This window comes from Mesocricetus auratus, unplaced genomic scaffold, assembly GCF_017639785.1.
Source record: "Mesocricetus auratus isolate SY011 unplaced genomic scaffold, BCM_Maur_2.0 Super-Scaffold_4256, whole genome shotgun sequence".
In the NCBI taxonomy this organism is placed as follows: Eukaryota; Metazoa; Chordata; class Mammalia; order Rodentia; family Cricetidae; genus Mesocricetus; species Mesocricetus auratus.
The window spans coordinates 26,160,913-26,178,808 of NW_024429182.1; the positions used below are offsets into that span (position 1 = coordinate 26,160,913).

General features: G+C 42.6%; 1 non-coding gene across 1 annotated transcript; it reads right to left on the bottom strand.

Annotated features, from left to right (window-relative positions):
- Nucleotides 1-10,689: 10,689 nt before the first annotated feature.
- Nucleotides 10,690-10,850, bottom strand: LOC121135684. The gene has a single exon (XR_005872785.1). It is a non-coding gene; the product is annotated as a U1 spliceosomal RNA (small nuclear RNA).
- Between the last annotated feature and the right edge of the window lie 7,046 nt (nucleotides 10,851-17,896).

Sequence of the window (17,896 nt, forward strand, 5' to 3'; positions counted from 1 at the left end):
CCCACTGGACCCTTTGCTGACCACACAGCTCTTGCTCCATGTGCTCAATAAGCAACTGTAGGTTGTTTTCTAGCTCCTGACTGGGTGATGTTTGCATCTTTGACACTAACTTCCACCCCACTCAGCACTGGGTACTTATCTTAGTTGCTATGAAAAGACACCATGGCTAAGGAACTCTTATTAAAGAAAGCATTTAATTGGAGGCTTACTTACAGTTTCAGAGGTTAGTTTATCATCATCATGGCCAGGAGTAGGGCTGTACGCATGGAGCTGGCAAAGTAGTTGAGAGCTTTTACTTCCTGATCCTGATTTTGAAATCTCAAAGCCCACCTCCAGTCACACACTTGCTACAACAAGACCACACCTCCTAAATCCTTTCAAAGAGTTCTGTTCCCTGGAGAATACACATCCACATACGTGGGCCTATAGAGTGCATTCTTATTCAAACCACAATTTGCTTGTGACTGACCTGGCTATAGTTGTGGTAGTCAGCAATACTGACCTGTCAAGTCAATCACCCTGGTCTGACACAACTCTATTTTATTTAGTCCAGGACCACACACTGTGGAAATATACTACCCACAGTTAAGATTTCCCCCTTCAACTAAGCAAATCAATCTACAAAATTTCTCCCAGGAATGTCCAGAGGGTGTCTCCTAGGTGATTTTGGATTTAGTCGTGTTCACGATGTTAAGCATTATAGCTGCCCACACGCCTATGACTAGGAGTAATGGCAACTGAAGAGTTCTGAGGAAAGCCAAGAGGCTGATACCGACAGAGGTACTTAATAGTCTAGAGGAACATGCTTAGATGTTATTCCGCAGGAATCTTTACGAACATACCTGCCAATGACTTGTTGCTTCTAAATTAAATTTAAAATCAAGATGTCATCCAGATGGCTCAGGAGGTATGTAATTGCTAGTGATCTTTGTGTAGGATCCTCCCTACCTCTGCCATTTAGACAGGATATAGATGGAAGGTGGATTCTCAGAGACAAGACACACCTGGCTAGAAGGATCAACTCAACTTTAAATTGATTACAGTTTAGCTCTGATTCTCTAGGGAGGGGGATAAAGAAGAAAGAAAGGAAAACAGAAAAAGAAATCCAGGGAAGGCCAGTTTCTCCACCTTCCCAAATTTCTTGCTCAGTTCTTTGAATGAAGCCGTTTTGACATGGATCACAAAAAATATGACTTATTTCTAACCCTGCCCCCACCCCAGTACTAGAACACTTGAATATAGGAACACCCTGCAGACATGACACATCTGTCAGAACTATCTGTGACACATCTATAGATATTGGGTTGGTTTTCTGACCCTGTGACATGGGTTATTACAGGCAGCTTGAGAAGTCTAAAATCTAGAAGATTCTGGTCTGCATGGAAAACATGGGTGCATTGTGGCCTCAGAACTGGCATAGGCATCCTGAATCTTAATTTATATTCATTGCAGAATTGTTTGACTTATACTGGCCATAAGGCATAAGTTGATATTCAGGAAGTCGTAATGTATACTCTAGTTATCCTGCTCCTGGCTCTTCCAAGAGAGGGGACCCTCCCAAACCATGACTAGTATGGTGGACCCCAGTCAGCTCCATCTCCATGGGAAGTAAGGAAGGTAAGGGATCAGTCACTGATAGAGAAGGAAGTTTGGGTCATATATGACTAAATAGGGATTACTTCCAAGAGAACCAAGGTGAAGTCTTATGCCTTCACTATGAAGCCAAGAGATGATGCAAACTGGACCCTAAAGAGCTGGTTAACCTCCCTAGAAGTAAGGGTGGGTCAGGCCCGAATCCACACTCTGTCATCCTGGGAAAGGCTCATGGGGAAGATGCTCCTCACTTCATGGCTTCCTCATCCTACTATGGGCTCTCTGACCCTTGAGCTGTGAGTAGTTCAGTGTAGGCACGAGGAAGGAGGCTCTCTGGGGGAAAAAGGACTTGCTTACTTTCCTGTTTCTTGATCTGTTCTAGCATGTAGGCAAAACCAAATTAGTCCTGGAATTTTCTGATGTAGAGAAAAAATGGTTGAAAGTGCCAGAAGTGGGCTGAAGAGATGGCTCAGTCCTTAAGAGCACTGACTGCTCTTCAGGAGGACCAGAGTTCAACTCCCAGCACCTACATGACCGCTCACAATTGTCTAACTCCAGTTCCAGGGGATCCAACACCCATGGCAAAACAGCAATGCACATAAAATTTAAAAAAATAAACTAATTTTTAAAAAAGTACCTGAGGTACACACAAGTGGGCACTGCTATGAGTTAAGACATGAGGACAAGTTGGGTTTGTATTGGGTGCTGTTACAGGGCTGCTTCAGCTATTCATCCAGAACTCACATGGCTGCTTCTGGGATCACATGCTCTTCCACACACATACACCTTCCCCTAGACCCTGCTTCTGCTGCGTTCCCTGCTGTTTATGCAAAACTGAGGGATGACTGCAGAAGAAAATGGCAAGAGTATTGGCGTGGGGCTGTGGGGCTGTGGGGCTGTGGGGCTGTGGGGCTGTGGGGCTGTGGGGCTGTGGGGCTGTGGGGCTGTGGGGCTGTGGGGCTGTGGGGCTGTGGGGCTGTGGGGCTGTGGGGCTGTGGGGCTGTGGGGCTGTGGGTAGGGCTCAGTTGTACAAGGCTTGCATAATACATACAAGGCCCTGGATCACATCCCCATTGTGTAAGTAAAGGAACTTAAGAGTTTTCCATTCATGTGCATCTAGCGCTAAGATGGATAGACCTGGGGAGCTCATGTGGATTTGCAAAAGACAGCACCAGATGCCAGACAGGCTGCTGCCAGAAACAGCTAGAGGCAAAAAAGGATCAGCCTGCTTGGGATCCACTCCGGATCCATTCCCTTTCTGTCTCTCAATAAAAATGAACAGGCTTCTAAGAGATAGCAACAAAACATAAGAAAATAAAATATAGTAAGATAAAACAAGAATCATTACATCAAGTTGGACATGGTAAATCAACAGAAGGAAAACAGTCCCAAGAGAAAGCACAAGAATCAGAGACCCACTCATTCACACATTCAGGAGCCCCAAAACAGGTTAAGATTTTGGTTTACTCCTCTGACTTCTTTGCAAGGTTTTTTGTTTGTTTGGTTTTGTTTGTTGGATTTTTGTTTCATGGTTTGTTTGGGGGTTTTTTGTTTTTGATTTTCAGCAGATTAGAAATGTGCTTAGGTATAACTGTTTTAGTATTTGTCTTGTTTCATGTTCTATAAATGTTTCAGGCCTGTGGTTTGACACTTGCTCTTAGTTGTGGAAATATTCAGCCATTGTTGTTTTGAGCACTCCTTCTACTCTGCTGTCTTCCCATTATATAATATTACACACTTTAAGATTGTGCCTCTGGCAAGCTGTGGTTGAGGATTCGTGTAATTCCATACTATGGCAAAGCAAGAGGTTTAGAATTTCAAGGCCAGTTGGGATTACAAGCATCTCCTTTCTCTCTGAAACACTTTTTTTTAATTAACCAATGATATGTTTATTTAAAAACAAAACAAAATAGATTTTACACCCATGTGACCATGTGGACTGTTTCTTCAAAACTGTTAAGTGGCAGTTCACTTTACAGGGGTGTTTGGAAGAGTAAGGGACTCTTGGACTTAATATTTCTCTCAGTTAGATTGTATATCTTTGAGTTTGCTGTTCCTCTGATGATGCCATCCCTGCTGGCTCTATCTGGAGTGAGTAGATGCTGAGTCTCCTACACTGGCTCTCTAGCTCCCACACCTTTTCTATCATGTTTTTGCATCTTCAGGTGTTTTTTGTTTTGTTTTGTTTTCTTCATTTAGCTAACGCAATATGCTGTAGCAATAGAATAAGAGTCATCTATCTGCCTTCCTTACAGGATTTTGCTTCATCATGAACCAGTTAATGTAACAGAAAGTAAGCATGTAGGCTTCAAGTGAGACAAATCAATACTTCTCAGTTCTTGATATCATTTAGGAAGATTTAGGAAATACTGCCCTACTGGGAGAAATATGTCACCAGGATTAGGCTTTGAAAATTTACTTTCACAGACCGTTTCCAGTTCCCACCCTCCGCTTCATGTTGATGATTTGAGATCACATTCTCCTGTTTTAGGTGGCATGTCTGAATGTTGTTGACTTGTCACTTTGATGGTGATATTGTATCCCTCTGGAGCCAAGGGCCACACTAAAACTCTTTCATGTGTTGACACAGACATTATATCACAACAACTAAAAAGGCAAAAATAAATATCCATAAACTTCTACAGATGGATTATTTCGTTCATGTAATTGGAGAGAAGTGTGAAACCTAAGAGGGTTACTTTATAGGTTGAATTAGTAGGGCTTTTGTCCATAGTAGTTTGCAGATGCGAACAAAATAAAGGATACTAAAATGCTTGGGCAGATTGTTGACATTGTCCAAATTTTTCTTCAGAATCAACACTCTTGTGTAATAACTTAATAACTGTATTGGCTAAAGATGTTGCCAAATTCTTTATAGTCAGAGTACCTTTGGTATTCATTTTTTCAGGTCTTCAAAGAGTTCCATGTCTTCTAGAACTTTGACAATGTTCTTCAATATTATCATCTTCCCAATGGTAGCCCTGGCATGCCACTCCTACTTGTCTGAGGAGAGCTTCCCATAGCTCTCCATGGCCTGGCTGCAGAGCTCACCCATGCTGTTCACACATGGAGCCCATGGTGTAGCACACGATCCTGAAGTAAGATTTTTATACTTAGATTGGCTTAAAACTGGTGACCACCAGGCGTTGGTAGCACACGCCTTTAATCCAAGCACTCGAGAGGCAGAGGCAGGTGGATCTCTGTGAGTTCGAGACCAGTCTGGACTACCAAGTGAGTTCCAGGACAGCCTCCAAAGCCACAGAGAAACCCTGTCTCGAAAAACCAAAAAAAAAAAAAAAAAAAAAAAAAAAACTGGTGACCATTCTCTTGCCTCAACCCATACTACAGAAGAAACTGCATATACTACCAGCTTTGGTGAGTTAATATTATTGAGATAATAATAATTCCTAAATTGATGAACAGATCAGTACAACGCTTATCAAAATCTCAGAAACTTTCTTTTGTTCTTGTAGCAGACATTGAGAAAAAAGACTCCAAAAACTGTACAGAAACTCAAGGAACTAAATAGCCATCAAAAGGAATGGAGTCTTGAATTTGAACACACTATACAGATGAAAGCAAAAGAACACATAGTGTATGACTGTTTATGGGAAATATGCAGACTAGTCAGGTCTACAGAGATGGAGGGTAGATTAGTGGTTTCCTAGGCTGCATTTGAGGGAAATGAGGACTTTAACTGCTAACGGATCCGCGGTTCTTTGTGTGGTAAGCAAGACTTTCTAAAATAGATTGTGGTTGATGGGTACACAGCTTTATTGCAAACTAATCCAGTTGTACACTTGAAATGAATTAATTGAATCATGCATAGATTACATATAGATAAAGTTGCTTTAAAAAGGAATTTAAGACAGTACATAGAAAAAAATTCTTTGAAGCAGTACAAAGGGGCTTGAAAGAGAGCTCAGTGGTTAAAAGCACAGGTTGCTCTTCTAGAAGTTCACAACCATGAGATCCCAGGGATCCCATGCCTGTCTGGCCTCTGTGGACATTGTACACATGGAGCACACAGATTTATATGCAGGCAAAACAGCCATATACAAAAAATAATTTTTAAAAAAGAAAAATCAAAATCTTCTTTTTAAAATTAAAATTATTAATTTATAGTATAAAATTAAAACTATTAATTTATGTGTCAATCATTTAAAAATGCCTGAATAGCAGAGTGTGGAGCTAGCCACTAGTTAGCCATGAAGACCAGGGGGTGGCAACACACACCTGTAATCCCAGTACTTGGAAGTCACGTGCCTTTAATCCCAGCACTAGGGGAAGTAGAGTCAGGAAGGAATATGGCTGGGCAGAGAGAGGAATATAAAGCAGGAGGAGACACGAGTTAATTGCATTCACTTTGAGGTTTTATTCTGTCTAAGGGCTCCTACAGACAGAATTGCCCACAGTCTGAGGATTCAGGAGAGGCAAGAACTAGTGACTGGCTGCTCTGCTTCTCTGATCTTTCAGCATTTACCCCTATATCATATTCAGGGTTTTTATTACTAAGACCAAGTAGAATTTGCACTACAGTATAAGCTACCTTTCTCCCCAGTCACCCCCTCCATTCTATTTCCCTTTTCCCCTTCTCTTCCACGTTGTCTTAGTTAAGGTCACTATTGCTGCCATGAAACAGCATGTCTGACAAAAGCAAGTTAGAGAAGAAAGGTTTACTGGGCTTACACTTCTACACTGTAGTTCATCACTGAAGGAAGCCAGGACAGGAACTCAAACAGGCCAGGAATCTGGAGGCAGGAGTTGATACAGAGGCTGTGGATGAGTGTTGCTTACTGTCTTTTTCCTCATGGCTTGCTCAGCTTGCTGTCTTATACAACCCAGGGTCACCAAACCAGGGATGGCACCACCCACAATGGTTTGTGTCCTCCCTTATCAACCACTAAGTAAGAAAAGACCCTAGAGGCCTGCCTACAACCCTATTTTATGGAGGCATTTTCTCTGATGACTCTAATTTGTGTCAAGTTGACATAAAAACTGGTCCTCCTCTTCCTCTTCCATCCTTTCTTCAAATGGATTGCCTTTAGAATTTTTGAAGGCATAAGGTTAAGAGTTCAATATTTCCTTAGCCTATAAAGCATCCAGAAATAATTGTGACTATTTTTCTTTTTGTATTAGACTTTTCTTTCTTCTCCTCTTCCCCTTCACTACATATCATTCCTATGTCAACAATATAAGGAATCTAAAGAATGTATGCAATTTGGTCCTTGTGACATGACTGTTTACCACCTTTCATAAGAAAGGCAGATGGTCTATCTTCTCCTATGTCTTTAGGAAATACATAAAGATTAATTTTCAAAAGAACTTAAAAGCATTTCTGTCTTTTGATATGGCCTTGCTGTATAGTTGGGCTGGGTTCAAACTCTATATTAGTGTCTCACCCTCACTAGTGCTGAGATTATTGTGCCACTACACCTGCCAAAAATGTTTTTTCTTATGACTGAAACTTATTTATCTTAATATATTAGATTTTCCTTTATAATGCATTCTTAGTCTGTGGTTTTCTAGTACTTATGTGGTGTATGTGTTTGGATGTGCATATATTTATAGTATATCTCACAAATTAATCCTAAGAATGAAGGATGTATAGTTTACACTAAAATTATTTTATTTTAGTCAGAGCATGTGGGTATATGCACACACATTCACACACATTCACCACACAAACACAGACACAGAGAGATACAGACATTATACACACACACACACACACACACACACACACACACACACACACACACACTCACACACACCTGGCTTCTCTAGGTAGCCCTTGCTGTCCTAGAGCTTGTTATGTAGAATAGGCTGGCCTTAAATTTACCGATCCTGCCTGCCTCTGTCTCCCGAGGGCTGGGATTAAATGTGTAACATGCCTGACAAAAAGCATGTTTTTAAATTTACTAGCTGAATAGTTTTTCAAATACCATATTATTGTAGCTATACATTGGAAGTATTTTTATATTAAATTCTGTAAGCGCATGGACTGAAATTAGCTAAGTCAACACCACCGTGAATTTCAAGTTGGGCACTTTTAGAAATTCTCTGTTGGGGTTCGATTACTATTTATATTGGAATCTCAATTTTCAAATGAGCAGTCGCTCTCCTGACTGTCAGTTCAAGCACTGACACCCAGTAGCTACACACTCAATGTTTAGACAGGCAGAAGGAAATGGAGCAATGAGGCAATTATCTCCATCTCCCTCCCACACAGTCTTTGAAAACAGCAGAGCAAATAGTTAGTTGTCTCCAACGGTTGAGTTCTGTTTCCTCTGCCTGGAATGCGCAAGTGATTGCACAGTTCTTTGTGTACTTTCGCCTGTGTTCTGAACTTCACATTGGACTTCAGCTGTTCAACACAGTCTTCTGTGCTCATGAAATAAACATGAGGATTGTCTTGGCCAAATCCTGCTGTGAGGACCCACAGCCACCGTCAAGTTTGAGCTCAGGAAGTTTTAAGTATAATTTCATCTGGGACATTTTCATGATCATCAGGACAGGTGTCATAACGTTAGGACTGTACATAAATATAGAAGTCAATCTTCTAAAAGGGAACAAGGCATGAATATTTGAAACTGGGAAAGGGGTGCATGTTCCCAGGGTTTGAAGGAGGCTTAGAATTAAGGGTGACTGTACCATTGAGTTACACAGCCAGTCTCCAAGACCTGTATGTGTGTTTGTGTGAACACAGGAGTGCATGCATAGGAGCAGGGTAGGGGTGGGAGTCAGATTATGTGGCTCCTCACCTTACTTTTTGAGACAGGGTCTCCTACTGGCATGCTAACCCAGAAGTCTCAAGGATCCTCCTATCTCTGCCTCCCCAACTCTGAGATTGTAATGGCACAGTGCCCCATCCAGCTTTTTAATTTTTTTTACAATTTTATGTGCATTGGTGTTTTGCCTGCATGTATGTCTGAATGAGGGTGTCAGACCTTGGAGTTAGAGATAGTTGTGAGCGGCCATGTGGATACTGGGAATTGAACCCACGTCCTCTGGAAGAGCAGTCAGTGCTCTTAACTGCTGAGACATCTGTCCAGCACCCCATTCAGCTTTTTATGTGGGTAATGGGAACTTGAACTCAGGTTTTCATGCTAATGCGACAAACATTTTACGGACTGAGCCATCTCCTTAGCCAAGTTCTGACATTGGCACAATTTTGGGATGTCACACAAATTCTAAATATGCTTCTGTGTAAACTTGAAGACAGTTTTACTAATCCTTCTATAGCATTTGGTTTTTGTTTTTAGGGTTTTTATCCAGAAAGGGTTTCTCTATGTAGCCCTTACTGTCCTGGAACTTACTCTATAGACTAGGCTGGCTTCAAACTCACAGAGATCCACCTGACTCTGCCTCCTGAGTGTTGAGATTAAAGGTGTCCACTACCACTGCCCAGCAAATCCTTCTATAGTGTTAATCATTGAATAACTGCTCCTTGTATTTAGTATCAGCATTTGTTTATTGGCCCAGTCTTGCTAGACATCTTGGAAACAGTAAGGATTTCACATTTCAACTTAGGAGTAGTTGATTTTTATCACTAAGAGGTAAGTTGAAAAACCATGCTAATAGTCTCTTCCAAAGTAAAACTATCAAGTCAGAGAAGGGGAAACTATACTCTTCACAATTTTTACAATGTTCAAATTCATAAATAAAAGTTGATGACTGTGCAAAGAATGTCAGTGAGGGAAGGTACCCGCATGCAACTCTTACAGTTCTGACTTAGCAATGGATGGGGGAATCGAGTTTGGATCAGAAACGACCTTTAATGTCTTTTCCATTAAATGGAAAGCATGTGCTTGTCAATCTACCATATAAACATTTATATTTACGTCCATAGACTAATGCTGCTGCCGGTTTTGGTTAGAGGTACTTCTATTTTAGTGGGGGGTGGTCACCGTAGAGACTCACACCTGGTCGGAGTCCTCATAATACATGACAAGTGAATGCTTGGCCCTCAGTAGGACAGACAGCATCACCTTCTCCAAGGCCAAGGGAATGGTAAACATTGCAGAAGAGGGAGTGGAAAAAAGTTGGGAGACCTAGAAAAGGGGAACATCTTGTGGAAGGCTGTCTTTTAGACATGACAGGATGTGGCCATTTCACTTACAGCAGCTGTGATGACATGCATAAGATGATTTTCACAAAACCAGGTGATTCAGTAGTCAGTCGTGGGGAGGGGAGGGGCTTGCAAGGCCCCACTGCTCTCTGAGAATTTGCAGGCAGTTAAGGGGGTTGTCGGGGAGGAGGGGCTCACTTCCAGTAGGAGGGGCTCACTTCCTGTCCTTTCCTCTTCCCACCTTAAGCAATTGGCTCTTCATAGTTATTGATAAAGAGGGAGATATTTTTGTCAATGGTGTAGCTACTGGTAAGTTGTCCATGTGCCTGTAAATAACTCCTCCTCCGTGCTTATGCCCTCCCAAATGGCAGGAAAAGAGGAGAACTAGTTTGGAAGAGAAAATAGGTCAGCAACTGGAAGGGGGACAAAAGAGTGTGTTCAGGTATAAATATGATCAAAATATGTTGTATAGATGCATGAAAATGTAATAATGAAACTCACTGTTTTGCATAATTAATATACGTTAATAAAATTCAGAACTCCCCGAACAGCCTTCTGGAGAAAATTAAGGCTTTGGAAAGGTAAAATGGCTAAATAGGCAAAGAGCTTGGTGTCAAGCTGATGACCAGTCCCTGGGACCCACATAATGGAAGGGGAGAATCAAATCCCCTAAGTTTTCCTCTGACATCCACATTCGTGTTGAGGTACATGGGCTTTGGCTCGCCAAAATAAATAAACATAATTTTGTTTTTGAGACAAGGTTTCTTTGTGCAGCTTTGGAGCCTGTTCTGGAATTTGCTTTGTAGACCAGAACGGCTTCAAACTCATAGAGATCCACCTGCCTTTGCTTCTTTCTGAGTGCTGGGATTAAAGACATTGCCACCACCGCCTGGCAAAAGAAGCATAATTTTAAAACATTTAAAAAAGAAAACCAGGTTTCTAAAGATTTTTTACTATCCACCAGAACAGAGGTAATATTTAAATATGCAAATGTGACTCCCATAATTTCTTTTCATTGTTTATCGGGGAAGACAGTGAGAATGCAACCCCCCCATGATCACAAGTTGTGCTGGTCAGTTTACTACATTTGAGCAGCACAGGGAGCAGCACATCCCAAATGCAATGGACATGGCTCGCTGAGAAAACTACCTTCATGATCATGGTGTCACCACTGCAAGGTGGGTCACTCCCATATTGTCATCACATTGAAATGTCTGCATGTCCGGGTTTAATTTTTCATCCCAAAGATCCTTTCCAGGGTCCTTGATCAAGTTCCTTCCTCCTATTGCTCTTTAGTTGCTATTAATATTCCTCCCTATGGCCACCCTTTTTTCCCTCATCACGGTTCTGACACCCTCTAAATGGTGATGACAGACTAGAACTTGGTAAGGTGTTTACAAGAAAAACAAACAACAAACTTACAGACTAAATTGCTATTGAATGAAGTAAATATGTGTTCTGTTTCATCCAGGAAGAAATACTTGCATCACTTTAAAGACCTACACCAAATTATTTCTGAAGAATTGAAGACAGGGCTGGGAAGACTGCTCAGTCAGTAAAGTGCTCACCATGAAAACACGAGAACTCAAGTTAGGATCTCCAGCATGCACATAAATGCCTGGCAGACAGGGCTGCCTGCCTGTCATCCTAATCAATACTCAAAAGGTGGAGACAGAGAGCATGACTTGTGGTTTCAGCAAGTAAAATTCCTTTAAAGGATTAGTTAATTAAAAAAAAAAAGACAGTTTATCAGCCCATGTGGGCCACAGACTTGCTATGTATCTGAGAAAGACAGTGAATTTCTGATCCTTTTGTCTCTGCCTCCTCAAGTAAAGGGTTAACAGATGCACACACCATCCTTGGCTCTATTTATCTATGTGTGTATGTATGCATTTATTTTACATGTATACAGAGTTGATTTAGTCCCATTGTCTGGTAGTTTCTGCTGATTTCACTCCATTTCTCCCCTAGAAATAGTGTATAAAATACCGTACTTCTTAATACGCTTGCTTGGTATATGACGTAGCTTATGCATGGCCTCTCTACCCCAAATTTCTCATTTTCTGATCCCCTGATCCTCTCTCTCAGAACCCTGTCTATGAAGAATGAGCTACTGGGTCAGGTCTATACAACATATTTCGATCAGATATTAGCCTTCTAATTAATTTTTAAAAGAGTTTATTTATTAAGTATACAGTGTTCTGCCTGCAGGCACTCCTGCATGCCAAAAGAGGGCACCAGATCTCATTACTAATGGTTATGAGGCACCATGTGGTTGCAGGGAATTGAACTTAGGACCTCTGGAAGAACAGCCAGTGCTCTCTACCTCTCTGCCATCTCTCCAGCCCTCCTTCTAATTACTTTTACTTTATATCGTACATATTAAGGTGTGTGTGTGTGTGCGCTCGCGCGCACGTCTGCATGGGTGCCTGTGGAGGCCAGAGGTGTCAGATCCACCAGAGGCAGTACTGAGTGACCTGACGGATGCTGGGAACTACACTCTGGTCCTTTGGAAGGCCATTGCACACTCTTCGCTACTAGGGCATCTCTCCGGCCTCCTGATAAATTTTTTAAATGACCTATCACTTTGCTCTGAATACAGATTATATTATGAAGAGTTTCTCTCCTAAATTCATCACTATCTATCAAAAACAGTTTAAAAAAATTTTTTTAAGCTGGGCGTTGGTGGCGCATGCCTTTAATCCCAGCACTCGGGAGGCAGAAGCAGGCGGATCTCTGTAAGTTCGAGACCAGCCTGGACTACCAAGAGAGTTCCAGGACAGCTTCCAAAGCCACAGAGAAACCCTGTTTCGAAAAACCAAAAAAATTTTTTTTATTCCTGCTCAGCATTTTTATCTCTAGGAATGATGAAGACAGTTACTGCTAATTTTTTAAAACCACATTTCTTTGTGTGAGAGCAGATGTGCATGCAGTTGGCACCATGGTATACATATAGAACTCAGAGCACAACTCCTTCCACCGTCCAGAGAGCAAACTCTGATTGCCAGGCTTGGCAGCAAACACCCTTATCCACTGAGCCTTCTCATCAGCCCCAATTTTCCTATTAAATAGAATTTTGTTTTCCCAACAACTTTGCGAAACACCACAGTCAAAGTGAGCCCTCATTTTATGTCAAATCCCTTTTATTGAAGGGAATAGGGCTGATACCAGTGAGTGGAGTGTGCTCTAGACTTGCATGTCTTAGTATTAACCTCCGCATTTGTATAAAATACTAAACTTGCTAAGTCTTAATCTCTAGGGATGGTGAGTCCCAGGGAGCATTCTCTTTCTTTTCTTTTTTTAATTTAAATTAGAAACAAGCTTGTTTTACATGACAATCCCAGTTCCCTCTCCCTCACCTCCTCCCCTGTCCCCCACTGACCCCCTATCCCATCTCCTTTCAGCTCCCCAGGGAGGGTGAGGCCTTCCATAGGGGCTCTTCAGAGTCTGTCATATCAATTGGAGCAGGGCCTAGGTCCTCCCCCATGTGTCTAGGCTGAGAGAGTATCCCTCTATGTGGAGTGCGCTCCCAAAGTCATTCATAACCTAGGGATAAATACTGATCTACTACCAGAGGCCTCCTCACTGACACCCATGTTCATAGGGTCCAGATCAGTCCTATGCTGGTTTCCCAGATATTAGTCTGGGATCCATGAGCTCCCCCTTGTTCAGGTTAGCTGCTTCTGTTGGTTTCTCCAGTTTGGTCTTGACCCTTTGTTCATCACTCCTCCCTCTCTGCAACTGGATTCCAGGAGTTCAGCTAAGTGTTTAGCTGTGGGTGTCTGCTTCTGTTTCCATCAGCTACTTGATGAAGGCTGTAGAGTGGCATTTTAGGTATTTATCAATCTCATTATCAGAGAAGGGCATTTAAGGCAGCTTCTCCACTATTGCTTAGATCATTAGTTGGGGTCATCCTTGTAGATCTCTGGACATTTCCCTAGTGCCAGATTTCTCTTTAAAACTATAATGGTTCCCTCTATTATGGTATCTCTTTTCTTGCTCTCCTCTATTCTTTCCCTGACTCAAACTTCCTGCTCCCTCATGTCCTCATTTCCCCTCTTCTTCTCCCCTTCTCTTTCTCCTAACTCCCTCTCCAAACTACCCCATGCTCCCAATTAGCTCAGGAGATCTTGTCCCTTTCCCCTTCTCTGGGGACCATGTATGTATCTCTTAGGGTCCTCCCAGGGAGCATTTTTAAAAGCTATCTTGTAACTGTTCTTTTAAGTTTACATTATTGCAGCACTAAAAGTCACATTTAGGGTGCTACAGGGATAGCTCAGTAGTACAATTTAGACTCTTAGCTTGGAAGAGGCTCTGAGTTCCCCAGCACCCACCTCTCCCCTAATCTTTAACCATATCTATAAAATACTCTTGTTTCTAGCAGCTTATACCTAGATGTAAGGAAGCAGTTAATAGTGATAATTCACAGCTAACTACACCATCTAAGCCAGCTCTGTTTTTGAGTTCAGATGACTGCATAACGTCAGTGTCAGCCAGCCACATATTGGATGCAGACTAGTACCTCTTGATACAATACAGACAGATTGCTTTCCTGCATATTATAGATAGTGATTTTGTGATGTTCTTTTTGGTTTCCCTACATTTTTTCTAATGTCTCATGTGGTGCCAGGAAGGCAATGTTATGATTTTACTTTGCAGGGGTGAAGGATTGCTTGGTAGTTACTCTGCTCAAGATTAGCTAGAGTTCATCTCAGGTGAGTCATTTTCCTTCAAGTACAGAAGTGACCAGAGACATCTTCACTAGGTCAGCCTGCCCTACTGTAGCTGCCACCTCTAGAGACAGCAGAAATAAACACTTTGCATTATTGAAGTACCCATCAGGCACACCCAAAACTTGAAGGACAGTTTGCAAAGAAATTTACGACCTCTTTTCTTGCAAATAGGCTCTTGTGCTGAATGTCAGCGGTAGTGTTTTCTTTTGGTTATTTGAAGTTATGGGAAAGCAGTAAGTATGTTTTGAATGATATAGTCCTTTCTTACCTAGGGAGTCCCCAAGTTTTCTCCAACAGTAGGAACAAACCCTCAGCTACAGAACATGTTTCTAAAGGTGAATAGACCCTTGTCTGTTCACCTTCATTGTATGAAAGCACTGATAAACTCAGCACATACTTATAATTGCCTGTTAGGAGCCAGACTCTGTGTTTAGTGGTGGAGGCAAAGGGGAGCTCCGATGGGTGACATGGTGAGGAAAAAGGAGTCTGCAGGACCCACATAGCTCTGGAACAACTAAGAAAAACAGAATGGGAAAGTCTTATGGGAAGATGCTTTTAAAAAGTGCACACCCAAAATAGGGAAGAAACACGGTGGAACATAGCTGAGCAGTAGGGAATGATGAAAGCATACCCTTCAACACCGAATCTCAGCCAGCAAGCTGCAAGCACAAGGGTTGAGCCAGATGAGCCGTGGTCAGCTGTGTGGAAGCCTAGAGCCCCTGCAGAAACAGGTCATTACTAAATAGGACTGGCCCTAGGCCCATCAGTCAGTTCCCAGCACGGAGTCACCATGGTTGAAGCCTGTGCTGCTGGTCTTGCTGGAAGACCGAATGCAGAGCAGCAACACTGCCCACAGGCTACAAGCACAAAGGTTCAACCCAGTGAGGATCAGGGCACTTCCCCTAACAGCAACATCATCCTAACTCTGGACAACAGCAGGATGTCTGAAATGAGCCTTAGCAGTGGTCCAATTATTTGTGATGCTTCAGACACCAGAGGTCTTGAAACAGACCGGCGACTCTTTGAAGTGAATATTTATGTGTAAAGATGTTTGGGCAAAACAATATAGGATGTGACACCCTGCAGTTTCCAATGCCACTATGATGGACTAGGGAAATTCAATGGAGGGAAAATGAACTTTCAATGGTGGGAAAATGGAGGAATGGAGTGGTGCATTCATGGTGGAGAGAGGCAGAGCTAGAGACTTGAAGGCGTTCACAGGTATGAGAGATGGCTACAGTGGGTGGGTGGGGGAGCATGTCCTTGCTAAGTAGGGCTGACAGGGTGGTGTGTGGCAGCCTGGAGTTCATGCAGCGGTCTCACCCACTCCCCCCCAGCCACACAATAGCCCTGGTTCTGAGCAACTTTGGTAGTCTGCTGCCTCAGGCCTCAGGCCATGTTGAAGCCCAAGGTTTGTGTGGATGCCCATAGAAGGCCATTCAGATGTCTGTGCCTGAGGTCATGCTGATATCCCTGGTCTGCGCTGCTGACCTAAGCCAAGCTGATGTCCATGGGACACACTGACACTGGGGGCCATGTTGATGTGAATGGCCTAGGTTACCATCTAAGGCAATGCTGATGTCCTTGGTCTGTACTGTCACCAGAGACCATCCTGAGATCTGTGACACGTGCTGATGCCAGAGACCATGTAGATATACATGGAGCATGCTGTCTCTAGAAACCATGTTGAAGTTCATTATCTGTGCTCCCCCTCACTGTAAAGGACCAGGAAGCTGCTTTGATGTGGTATTGATGACTTTGGACTTACAGTTGAGAAAGAGGACTTCTGTGACAACCCCTATCCCCACCCATTCCTCCAAACAAAAAACCTAATGGCCTAGACATAAATCATTCAAAGAGAACTCTTAAAAATTGTGGTAAAGATGTTGAAGTACAGCTCTCCACAATTGATGGCTTCTGGTGGAAGTGTGGGTGGGAAGGACTCCCATTTTCTATAAGGACTGGCTACCAGGGATTTGACCATGCTCCATTGAGTTTCCTCTTCTTCTTCTTCTTCTTCTTCTTCTTCTTCTTCTTCTTCTTCTTCTTCTTCTTCTTCTTCTTCTTCTTCTTCTTCTTCTTCTTCTTCTTCTTCTTCTTCTTCTTCCTTCTCCTTCTCCTCCTCCTCTCCTTCTCCTCCTTCTCCTCCTCCCCCTCCTCCTCCTATTCTTCCTCCTCCTCCCACTTCTCCTCCTCCTCTTCTTTTGGTGTGTGTGTAGGGCAGGGGAGGCCGGAAGGGTAGAGGAGCAGACGAGGAGAACTGGGAAGTGAGTGCGATTGGGGTTCGTGATGTGAAATTCCCAAATAACTAATAAAATATTATGTTAAAAAACTCGAATTTTTAAAATCTAGCCTGGTATACACAGAGTTCTAGGCCACAGGACTAGAATGAGATCTTACTTCAAATATACCAAAAAAGAAAGGCAAAAGGGAGGGAGGGAGGGAAGAAGGAGGTTTGAGGGTCTTTATTTATTTATTTATTTAGTTTTTTTCTTTTATTGAAAATAGGTTCTCTTCTCATACAATATATCTGGATTATAGTTTCCTCTCACTCTGCTCCTCCCAGTTCCCACCCACCTCCCTCTTCCTCCAGATCCACTCCCTTTCTGTCTCTTATTAGAAAAGAATGGGCTTCTAAAAGACAACAACCAAACATGACAAAACAAAATATGATTGGATGAAACAAAACTATCATATTGAAGCTGGATATAGCAACCTACAGCAGGAGAAGAGGCCCAAGAGCAGGCACAAGAGTCAGAGACCCACTCATTCTCACAGTTGGAAGCTATCTAAAAATACTAAGCTAATAGTTCTAATAGTTACCATATACACACAGAGAGAGAATGTGGGGCAGACCGTGTAGGCCCTGTGCTTGCTCCTTCAGTCCCTGTGAGCTCGTATGCACCTTGCTTAACTGATTGAGAGGGCCTTGATCTCCTGGTGTCCTCCATCCTCTCTGACTCTTATAATCTTTCTACCTCCTCTTCCTCAGGATTTCCTGAGCTCCGAGGGGAGGCATTTGATGGAGACCTCCAATTTGGACTTCCTCCCTATATAATGTCAGGCTGTGGGCCTCTGCATCTGTCCCCATCTGCTATCAGGAAGCTTTTCTGATAATGACTGAATAAGACACTGATCTATGAATATCGCAGAATAGCATTAGGGATCATTTTATTGATCTTTTTGGAGCAGTAGTTTTTGATTTTGCCCCAGGTCTCTGGACTATCTGGCTTCTGATTCTTGTTAGACAACAAGTGTCAGGCGTGGGTTCCCTCTCCAAGAGTGGGTCTCAAGTCAAATCAACATTGGTTGGCTACTGCACAGTTCTGTACCGTGATTGCCCTAGCGTATTTTACAGTCAGGAAAGATTGTAGACCAAAGGTTTGGGGGCTGGGTTGGTGTCCAGGCTTCTTTTTCAGTAGCCTACTGAGTACCTTCCTGCACCAAAGAGACTAGAACATAAGGATGAAGGCTCCATTTAGGCACCATCTCAACTTCT